Below are 7,987 nucleotides of genomic sequence, written 5' to 3' on the forward strand. Positions count from 1 at the left end.
TACTAAAGCTGTTCTGAAAGATAGAAAGGGACAGAATATTTCCAAACTCGTTTTATGAGGCCAGCATAACCTTGATTCCAAAACTGGACAAAGACCCCACCAAAAAGGAGAATTATAGACCATAACTCTGATGAACACAGATGCAAAAATTCTCAACAAGATACTAGCCAATAGGATCCAACAGTACATTAAGATGATTATTCACCATGACCAAGTGGAATTTATCCCCGGGATGCAAGGCTAGTTTAACACTCGTAAAACAGTCAACGTGATGGATCATATCAACAAGAGAAAAAACAAGAATCATATGATCCTCTCAATAGATGCAGAGAAAGCATTTGACAAAATACAGCACCCATTCTTGATCAAAATTCTTCAGAGTGTAGGGATAGAGGGAACATTCCTCAGCATCTTAAAAGCCATCTATGAAAATCCCACAGCAAATATCATTCTCAATGGGGAAACATGGAGAGCATTTTCCCTAAGATCAGGAACACGACAGGGACGTCCACTCTCACCACTGCTATTCGACAGAGTACTAGAAGTCCTAGCCTCAGCAGTCAGGCAACAAAAAGAAATAAAAGGCACTCAAATTGGCAAAGAAGAAATCAAACTCTCCCTCTTTGCAGATGACATGGCACTATATGTAGAAAACTCAAAAGGCTCCACCCCAAGATTGCTACAACTCATACAGCCATGAGGCAGTGTGGTAGGATACAAAATCAATGCCCAGAAATCAGTGGCATTTCTATACACTAACAATGAGACTGAAGAAAGAGAAATTAAGGAGTCAATCCCATTTACAATTGCACTCAAAAGTATAAGATACCTAGGAGTAAACCTAACCAAAGAGGTAAAACTACAGAACAGTTCTGAAAGAAATTGAGGAAGACACAAAGAGATGGAAAAATATTCCATGCTCATGGATTGGATGAATTAATATTGTGAAAATGTCAATGTTACCCAGAGCAATTTACACATTCAATGCAATCCCTATCAAAATACCATGGACTTTCTTCAGAGAGTTGGAACAAATAATCTTAAGATTTATGTGGAATCAGAAAATACCCTGAATAGCCAGGGGAATATTGAAAAAGAAAACCATAGCTGGGGGCATCACAATGCTGGATTTCAGGTTGTACTACAAAGCTGTGGTCATCAAGAGAGTGTGGTACTGGCACAAACACAGACACATAGATCAATGGAACAGAATAAGGAACCCAGACATGGGCCCTCAACCCTATGGTCAAGTAATATTCTATGAAGCAGGAAAGACTATCCACTGGAAAAGGACAGTCTCTTCAATAAATGGTGCAGGGAACACTGACAGCCACATGCAGAAGAATGAAACTGGACCATTCTCTTACACCAGACACAAAAATAAACTCACAATGGAGGAAAGATCTCAATGTGGGACAAGAACCCATCAAAATCCTAGAGGAGAACATGGGCAAGACCCTGTTTGAACTTGGCCACAGCCACTTCTTGCAAGATATATCCATGAAGGCAAGAGAAACAAAAGCAAAAATGAACTATTGGGACTTAATCAGGATAAAAAGCCTCTGAACAGCAAAGAAACAGTCAACAAAACTGAAAGACAACCTACAGAATGGGATAAGATATTTGCAAATGACACATCAGATAAACGGCTAGGATCCAAGATCTATAAAGAACATATTAAACTCAACAGCAGAAAACAAATAATCCAGTCATGAAATGGGCAGAAGATATGAACAGACATTTCACCAAAGAAGACATAGACATGGCCAACAGGCACATGAGAAAATGCTCCACATCACTGGCCATCAGGGAAATACACATCAAAACCACCATGAGATCCCACCTCACCGCAGTGAGAATGGGGAAAATTAACAAGGCAGGAAACCACAAATATCAGAGAGGATGCAGAAAAAGGGGAACCCTCTTGCACTGTTGGTGGGAATGTGAACTGGTGCAGCCACTCTGGAAAACTGTGTGGAGGTTCCTCAAAGAGTTAAAGATAGATCTGCCCTATGACCCAGCAATTGTACTCCTGGGGATTTATCCCAAAGATACAGATACAGTGAAACACCGGGACACCTGCACCCCGATGTTCACAGCAGGAATGTCCACAACAGCCAAACTGTGGGAGGAGCCTCAGTGTCCATCAACAGATGAATGGATAGAGAAGCTGTGGTCTCTGTATACAATGGGATATTCCTCAGCCATTAGAAATGATGAATCCCCACCATTTGCTTCAACGTGGATGGAACTGGAGGGGATTATGCTGAGTGAAGTAAGTCAATCGAAGAAGGACAATCATCATATGGTTTCACTCATAGGGTGAATATAAGAAATAGTGAAAGGGATTATATGAGAAAGGAGGGGAACTGAGTGGGAAAAAATTAGAGAGTGAGGCAAAACATGAGAGACTCCTAACTCAGGGAAAGGGGAGGTGGGCGGAGGGATGGGGTGATTGGGTGATAGGCACTGAGGGGGGCACTTGATAGGATGAGCACTGGGTATTATATGTTGGCAAATTGAACTTCAATAAAAATAAATAAAAGAAAAGGAAGAAAATTGGTGAAGTTTTGGTGAATGTTATTTCAGAGTTTAACACTTCATCCTATGATTTTATGGAAGCTTCCTATAATTGTTTTTGCTTCCAATAATTTTTAAAAAATGAATCGACTCATGGGTTTTTATAAGTAATTAAGGTTTTTAGAAATCACCTATCCCAATTTACTTGTATAACAGACAGAGACACTGAGGTTCAGAAGTGTTAAGGTACTTGCAAACACAACATTTTTATTGGCAAGGAGTAGCTGGCACAAAGAATCTCATGTTTTGACATTCGGTCTACAGAACTTTCCACTAGTTGTCATTCTTATTTTTCTGTAGTGGCCCAACTCAGAGTTGGGTGTTCAATAAAATGTCTTTGTTTTATTTGTATTTTTTTTTAACTTTGAGGCATGGTTTACTTATATTTTCAAGAATTCAATTAAATTTTTGTTCAATAAATTGTTGTTTTGCAAACATCACCATAATTGAGTTTTCATTCATATAAATGGAATCATATAGTCTGATCTCTTATGACTGATATTTCACTGAGCATATTGTGTTTGAGTTTCATCCATGCTGTAGCATTTATCAGCAATTCATTCCTTTTTATTGCAACTCATGCTCCATTGCATGGATATACAACTTTTTGTCTATGTCTCTATTAGTTGATGGATTTAAGCCATTTCCAATTGTGACTATTATGAGTAATGCTTCTATGAACATTTATTTAATGTGCAAATCTTTTCTGTGTGGGCATATGTTTTTATTTCTTTTGGATACATACCCAGGAGTGGAATATGCTGGGTAAATTTATGTTTAACTTTTTTTAAAAACTGGCAAACTGCTTTCGAAGTTGGCTGTACAATTTTACCTTCCCACCAGCAAAGTATGAGAATCCTGGTTTCTCTGATCCTCAGCCACATTTGCTATTATCCATTTTCTTTTCCTTCCTTCCTCTTTGTTTTACTACATAATAGTAGTTAGGAAATGGCATATTATTGTGATTTTATTTTTAATTTCTCTAATAACTAATGATGCTGAGTATGTGTTTATATGTGTATTAGACATTTATGTATTTTCTTTTGTGACTCTGAATCTGTTGCCTATGTTTTCATTGGTGTTTTTATCTTATTATTGGGTGGTTTATTCTTTATTTATTCTAAATATAAGGAGTTTATTAGGTCTGTGCTTTTGAAATATTTTCTTCCACCTTATTGTTAGTGTATTTTCATAGTGCTTTCCTTTAAAGTAAAAATATTTTGAATTTTGATGAGATTCTATTTGTTTCTTTATCTTTACATATAAAGGTTTTGTTATTTTGCCTTAAGAAATCTTTGTCTAACACAAGATCTTAGATTTCTCTCCTGTGTTCTCTTCTAAAAATTTTATTACCCTGATAACTCATTTTTAAATTAAATTTTTATTTTTTAATGTTTACTTAAAAAAAATTTTGGGGGGGTGGATGGGTAGAGGGAGAGAATCTTAAGCAGGCTACAAACCCAGTGCAGAGCCTGATACTGGGCTCATTCTCACAGCCTTGAGATCATGACCTGACCTGAAATCAAGAGTCAGAGGCTTAAACAACTGAGCACCCAGGTGCCCCTACCATCCATTTTGAGTTGTATTGTTTGTAGTAGGAGACAAGAGTCAATCTTTTTTTCCTGTGAAGGTCAATTGTTGAAAATATTGTCCTTTTCTTACTAAATCCCTCTGGCACCTTTATGAAAAGTTAGTTTTCTTGACCATAAATGTTAAAGTTTATTTCTGGACTTCAATTCCATTCTATTAATCATTACATGTATCCTTATGCCAAAGGTATCTATATGTATAACTATATGTGTATCTATCATCTATCAATCGATCATACACCAAATACTATTTGTATATATATTATAGTAAATAGTATGCATAAGATATATAATAGTATATAAAATATAAAATGATCTATATGTATATGTATCTTCATATAATCTTTAAAGTCAAAAAATGAAAGTACTCTAATTTTGTTCTTTTTTTCAAAATTGTCTTGATGACTTTAGGTCTTTGGGGTTTTTAAAGTTTTTGAGATCAGCTTACCAATTTCTGCAAGAAAAAAAGCCTGTTGGGGATCCCTGGGTGGCGCAGCGGTTTGGCGCCTGCCTTTGGCCCAGGGCGCGATCCTGGAGACCCGGGATCGAATCCCACGTCGGGCTCCCGGTGCATGGAGCCTGCTTCTCCCTCTGCCTGTGTCTCTGCCTCTCTCTATCTCTCTGTGACTATCATAAATAAATTAAAAAAAAAATTTAAAAAAAAAAAAAAAGAAAAAAAGCCTGTTATAACTTTAGTAAGGATTAAATTAAATCTATTGATTAATGGAGAGAATTACTATCCTAACAATATTAAATCTTCCAATTCATGAACAAAGGATTTACTGTTTATGTCTTTTACTTATTTATGTCTTCTGTAAGTTATTTTAATGTTCTTATATGACTTTCAGTGAATTGTTTTTGCAATTCTTTTGTGAAATTTATTCCTATGTTTTTCATTTTTGAAAGTATTGTGAATGGAACTGCATTCTTGCTTTTATTATTGGTTTGTTCATCACTTGCATGTTGAAATGCAGTTGATTTTCATATCAATATGATCTTGTAACCTGTGAACTTTCTGAACTAATGTTCAAGATAGATTGGGGGAAGGACTCCATATTATCATAAATAAAAAAATCTTACTCCTTTGTTTCCAGAATAATGCTTAGATTTCTTTTTCTTGCCCGATTTCACTCTCTAAAACCTCCAGAACAATGTTGAATAGAAGTGGTACAACTGTGGGTGTGCCTCAGTAGCTCAGTCACTAAGTGTCTAACTAAGTGTCAGCTCAGGTCTTGATCTCAGGGTCCTGAGTTTAAGCCTTGCATTGGGCTCCACACTGAACATGGAGTCTACTAAAAACAAAAACAAAAAAGTGGTGCAAGTGGGCATCTTTGCCTTTTTTCTAGGGAAAGTATCATCATTCATAATTAATGATGTAACTATAGGTCTTTAATATGTGACCTTTATCAGATTGTGTTTGTTGAGTTTTTTTTTTTAATATAAATGAGCATTGTTTTTTGTCAAATACTTTCTCTCCATCTATTGCTATGTATGAATACGTGATTTTCGTTCTTTAGTCTATCGATACAATGTATTACATTAATTGATTCTTGCATGTTAAATCAACCTTACATTCCTGGGATAAATCCTATGTGGTCATAATGTATAAATTTTATATGCTGGAGGATTTGGTTTGATAAAATTTTATTGTACTAAATACTTTCTTAAAAATCACTCAAATATTGCTCTTTGAATATTGGTGTGTATGTTACTAATCTAAATCCTAGACTAAATTTGCTACTTAAACAATTTGTTGATAATGAAGTGATACCCTATACTCCAATCATAATGTGGTATAGTGAATAAAAGGGAGACAAATTTCTGCATCAATTTAAATCTCACACTATACTCATTATTAGTCCAAAATTGCTGCCATCAGAAAACTAGTAAGACAAAGAATGTGAATTTTCTATCTTATTCAACTCAATCTCAAACATCAAACAATTATTCGAGCAATCACCAATTCTCACAGGTATAGTAAACCTCATCCTTGACAGACTATATCTTCCATTTTTATTGTCTACTATCCTATTCATTCCATTAGCTGCCTTCTGGCTATATTATGACTCCTCTGTTGCCAGTGTCCCCATGCCTATAACAAAAAACTTGGTCTTTGCTTGCTTTCAATTCTATACCCACTGGTTTATCCTTCCTAACTTAAAATTCTGACATACTAGAGAGTTTCTATATACTGTTGATCTAACTCATTGTAAAATATTTCTCATTTGTCTACTTTTCTTCTCTCCTGAATTAAAGCTGTCTTTGTGATTTGCTTTGTCTATAGGATGTAGCAGAATTAACACTGTTGAAATTTCAGATACTATACTTAATAGGTGTTACAGGGGTGCCTGGATCGCTCAGTCAGTAGAGCAGTGTGTCTCCTGATCTTGGGATTCTAAGTTTGAGCCCCACATTGGGTGTAGAAATTACTTTTAAAATTTTTTTTAAAAAGAAGTGTTACAAATTCCATTCTTGATCCTTTGGAACCCTAAAATTATCATGCTATTAAAAAGTTCTAACAACTAAAGGATAAACATCCATGTGGATGAGAACTGAGGCAACCCACCTGACAGCCAACACCACCTGCTAGCACTGAGGTCATGTTAAGTCCTCCAACTCATTCAAGCTTTCAGATAGTCACAACACTATGATCCTCCTAGATGAAATCAGCAGAAAAAAATGCCCGGATTTCCAACCCATAGCCTTATGAACAATAGTTAAGTCTACAGTTATTGTAAGTCACAAAGTGTTGGCATAGTTTGTTATATAACAATACAGAATTGATACACGAACATTAAAGCTTCTTTATCTACCATCTTTCTCTGACTCATTGCAGCATTTTCACTGATATATTCATATATTTTTAAAAACCAGCACAATCTTCTTTTTCTGTGAATCTCCTCTTTAACTTCATTGATACAATTTTAAGAGTTCTTTCTCCTATTAATCAATATATTTTTAAATTTTAAACTCTACAAATTCCTCAACATATAGGTTTGTTCTAGAAGCAATAAAGAACCATAAATATCCTTTTCTGACCCATCCAATAGAGTTGGGTCCCTTGTTTTCTTCTATTTCTATATTTCTGTATACGATTTCATGGTTGTATTGTTCATTCTCTACTGCAACTTTAAGGTTTGCTTGTTTATCTCTCTTTTTTGACTATGTTCTTATGAGCAGAGATTGTGTCTTGTCATGAGGTATCCTATGTAACCAAACTCTGCCTGGCATGAATCCAAGATTTAGCAAATGTTTAATGAACTAATGAATGTATAAAATGATGTGTTGATGAAGACAGTGATGAATGAAGGGATGACTGAAGGAGTCCCTCATTTAAAATAACTTTAATTTGTTAATTTTTTGCATTTCTACTCATATCTCTAGAGATGTATACAAAGAGATGTGCCATCTTAGTAAGTGTTTTCATGTGTGTTTTGCTTACTTCTCTGAATAGATTTTAATTTTTTGTGTTGTGGAAACATAACTAATACTATGACATATTGCCTGGAGACAAGTTTTCTCCCATGACTCCCTGATTCCATGTATCTGATTGTTTCATTCCTAATTTCTCTAATACTCATACAGCTAAAAGTGAAATTTTTAATCCACATAGTTAAATACTATTGGTCTTGAAAACTTCCTGATATCTGATATTACTTGGAAACATCACAGCTTGTTATAGAAAAAGGCTGAAAATTTTGGGAATAAGTACTGATAACGTTATTGTTGGCTATGACACCTAAATTTAAATTTTGGTTGCAACAAGTTCCTCATTCCCATCCATCAATTCTAGTGAAGCTTTAAGTTTTCAGTAAGAA

Source organism: Vulpes lagopus, chromosome 11 (genome assembly GCF_018345385.1).
Source record: "Vulpes lagopus strain Blue_001 chromosome 11, ASM1834538v1, whole genome shotgun sequence".
NCBI classification, from domain to species: Eukaryota; Metazoa; Chordata; class Mammalia; order Carnivora; family Canidae; genus Vulpes; species Vulpes lagopus.